Source organism: Panthera onca, chromosome D4 (assembly GCF_046562875.1).
Source record: "Panthera onca isolate mPanOnc1 chromosome D4, mPanOnc1 haplotype 2, whole genome shotgun sequence".
NCBI classification, from domain to species: Eukaryota; Metazoa; Chordata; class Mammalia; order Carnivora; family Felidae; genus Panthera; species Panthera onca.
Window position 1 is genome coordinate 51,462,259 of NC_138351.1, and position 4,354 is coordinate 51,466,612.

Genomic DNA, 4,354 nt, shown 5'->3' on the forward strand with positions numbered 1-4,354 from the left:
TCAATAGGATATTAGCCAATAGGATCCAACAATACATTAAAAAAATCATTCACCACGACCAAATGGGATTTATACATGGGATGCAGGGATGGTTCAATATCCGCAAAACAATTGACGTGATTCATCACATCAATAAAAGAAAGGACAAGAACCATATGGTCCTTTCAATAGATGTAGAGAAAGCATTTGACAAAATATAACATCCTTTCTTGATAAAAACCCTCAAGAAAGTAGGGATAGAAGGAGCATACCTAGAGATCATAAAAGCCATATATGAATGACCCACTCTAATATCATCCTCAATGGGGAAAAACTGAGAGCTTTCTCCCTAATGTCAGGAACAACACAGGGATGTCTACTCTTGCCACTGTTATTCAACATAGTATTGGACGTCTTAGCCTCTGCAATCAGACAACACAAAGAAATAAAAGGCATCGAAATCGGCCAGGAGGAGGTCAAACTTTCACTCTTTGCAGATGACATGATACTCTCTATCTAAAACCCAAAAGATTCCACCAAAAAACTGCTAGAATTGATTCATGAATTCAGCAAAGTTGCAGGATATAAAATCAATGCACAGAAATCGGTTGCATTCCTATAGGCCAACAATGAAGTGACAGAAAGAGAAATCAAGGAATCGATCCCATTTACAGTTGCACAAAAAACCATACAATACCTAGGAATAAATCTAACCAAAGAGGTGAAAAATCTATACACTGAAAACGATAGAAAGCTTATGAAAGAAATTGAAGACACAAAAAAATGGAAAAAGATTCTATGCTCCTGGATAGGAAGAACAAATATTGTTAAAATGTCGATACTACCCAAAGCAATCTACATACTCAATGCAATCCCTATCAAAATAACACTAGCATTCTTCACAGAGCTAGAACAAATAATCCTAAAATTTGTATGGAACCAGAAAAGACCCCGAATAGCCAAAGCGATCTTGAAAAAGAAAACCAAAGCAGGAGGCACCACAATCAGACTTCAAGCTACACTACAAAGCTGTAATCATCAAGACAGTATGGTACTGGCATAAGTACAGACACTCAGATCAATGGAACAGAATAGAGAACCCAGAATTGGACCCACAAACGTATGGCCAACTAATCTTTGACAAAGCAGGAAAGAATATCCAATGGAATAAAGACAGTCTCTTCAGCAAGTGGTGCTGGGAAAACTGGACAGCGACATGCAGAAGAATGAACTTGGACCACTTTCTCACACCATACACAAAAATAAACTCAAAATGGATGAAAGACCTCAATGTAAGACAGGAAGCCATCAAAATCCTTGAGGAGAAAGCAGGCAAAAACGTCTCTGATCTTGGCCACAGCAACTTCTTACTCAACACGTCTCCATAGGCAAGGGAAACAAAAGCAAAAATGAACTACTGGGACCTCATCAAAATAAAAAGCTTTTGCACAGCAAAGGAAACAATCAGCAAAACTAAAAGGCAACCAACAGAATGGGAGATGATATTTGTAAATGACATTATCAGATAAAGGGTTAGTATCCAAAATCTATAAAGAACTTATCAAACTCAACACCCAAAAAACAAATAATCCACTGAAGAAATGGGCAAAAGACATGAATAGACACTTCTCCAAAGACATCCAGATGGTCAACTGACACATGAGAAAATGCTCAACATCACTCATCAGAGAATTACAAATCAAAACCACAATGAGATACCACCTTACACCTGTCAGAATGGCTAACATCAACAACTCATGCAACAAAAGATGCTGGCAAGGATGCGGAAAAAGAGGATCTCTTTTGCATTAATGTGGGAATGCAAGCTGGTGTAGCCACTCTGGAAAACAGTATGGAGCTTCCTCAAAAAACTAAAAATAGAGAACTACCCTATGACCCAGCAACTGCACTACTAAGTATTTATCCAAGGGATATTGGTGTGCTGTTTCGAAGGGACACATGCACCCCCATGTTTATAGCAGCACTATCAACAATAGCCAAAGTATGGAAAGAGCCCAAATGTCCATCTGTGGATGAATGAAGAAGATATGGTATATATATACAATGGAGTATTACTCGGCAATCAAAAAGAATGACATTTTGCCATTTGCAACTATGTGGATGGAACTGGAGGGTATTATGCTAAGTGAAATTAGTCAGTCAGAGAAGAGAAAAATCCTATGACTTCACTCATATGAGGACTTTAAGAGACAAAACAGATGAACATAAGGGAAGGGAAACAAAAATAATATAAAAACAGGGAGGGGACAAAACATAAGAGACTCATAAATACACAATACAAACTGAGGGTTACTAGAGGGGTTGTGGGAGGGGGATGCGCTAAATGGGTAAAGGGCACTAAGGAATCTACTCCTGAAATCATTGTTGCACTTATATGCTAATTTGGATGTAAATTTTAAATAATAAAAAATAAAATAAAAAAAAGAAGTTAAAAATGTATGTATAGTATAGTATAGACCTTTATATACATCCATATATATGTGTATATATAGGTTAGTATACTACACTAGCAATCACTTAAAAGCAGAGTTACAATAAGCCAAGAAGAGATAAAAAGGAATCATAAAAAATAACACAAAACAGAAAAAAAAAGACAAAGAACAAATGGATCAAAATTTAAAAAATAAACAAAGATGATAGATTTAACCTAAACCATATCAAAATCATGTTAAATGTAAATGTTCTAAAACATGATTAATTAGGTAATTAAAAGGTAGAGATTTTCAGATTAGATAAAAAAGCACTGGAGCTCTGGTCAGGTACTGACCTAAGCACCTTAGATAATCTCGTTAAATCCTCTTGTAACAATCAGGAGGTATCAATCATGCCTTCAATTTCAAATATTTAAAAAAAAAAATGATCCTCAGAGAGGTTATGTAACTTTTCCAAGCAACCCAGCAGGTAATCACTCTTGGGCACTGCGGAGGGCTGGGACACCCATAGTACTTGCTTCCTTCCCTTCCCTTCAATGCAGGGGAACTGCATTAGGTGCTGTGCTGCATGGCAATATGTACTGTTTAGGATGAAATCCAACTTAACTAGCTGATGACCATGGGCTGCATATATTTCTTTAAGATATGGCACTTGTACCCTAATGTTTATAGCAGCACTCTCAACAATAGCCAAATTATGGAAAGAGCCTAAATGTCCATCAACTGATGAATGGATACAGAAATTGTGGTTTATATACACAATGGAATACTACGTGGCAATGAGAAAGAATGAAATATGGCCTTTTGTAGCAACGTGGATGGAACTGGAGAGTGTGATGCTAAGTGAAATAAGCCATACAGAGAAAGACAGATACCATATGGTTTCACTCTTATGTGGATCCTGAGAAACTTAACAGAAACCCATGGGGGAGGGGAAGGAAAAAAAAAAAAAAGAGGTTAGAGTGGGAGAGAGCCAAAGCATAAGAGACTGTTAAAAACAGAACAAACTGAGGGTTGATGGGGGGTGGGAGGGAGGGCAGGGTGGGTGATGGGTATTGAGGAGGGCACCTTTTGGGATGAGCACTGGGTGTTGTATGGAAACCAATTTGACAATAAATTTCATATATTAAAAAAAAAAAAAGATATGTTTCCTCATTTGTAAAGTAGAAATAATAATAGCCGCCTTAGAGTGTTGTGACGATACACTGAGAAAGTCCAGTGGGCAGTGTGTATTAACTGGGGATGGTCCTGATACTTTAGGCCATCCCCTGCAGATCACAAGACAAACATCAATTGTACAATTCCACTTCAAAACCAAAACAGTGCTTGCTAAGAGTAACCATCACTACCCTCCTGCTCAACCTGCAGCATTACAGAAATAGAGCATAGGAGTTACTGTCTCATTTTTACTTTACAGCATTATATGAACTTGACGATTTTTCTTTGAGAATCTTAGCGTGCAATGAATCAGCCTTCTTTTAAAGGAAACTTCCAACTCAACTATTATGTTTATCAAATCCTTTTTTTTCTCCCCCCCCGGAGTAAAACTGTCAATGTCACTTTTTCTCCAGATTACAAAATTTAGATTCCTTGTGTTTTCATTTTGGACACCTAGAAGAAATAACTTCATCTTAGAAAAGAATTAGAAAAATTACTCAAGCATTACCTTACATTTGAAATATTAATACATGACTTTAAAAATCAAAATGCAATCCTGGGAGTTAAGCAGAAAGTTAAAAAAGTAATAAAAACAACATAAGATTCCAGCATTATATAGAACCTTCAAATTCATTTTCTTTCAAAAGAGACAACAATTAAAAAAACAATTTAGATACAACACAGACTGTCAGCTAAACAGGAAACCAATCAGTCTTCATTGTCATAATACTGCTTTTCTGAACAAATAAATGTTGGACACAAAA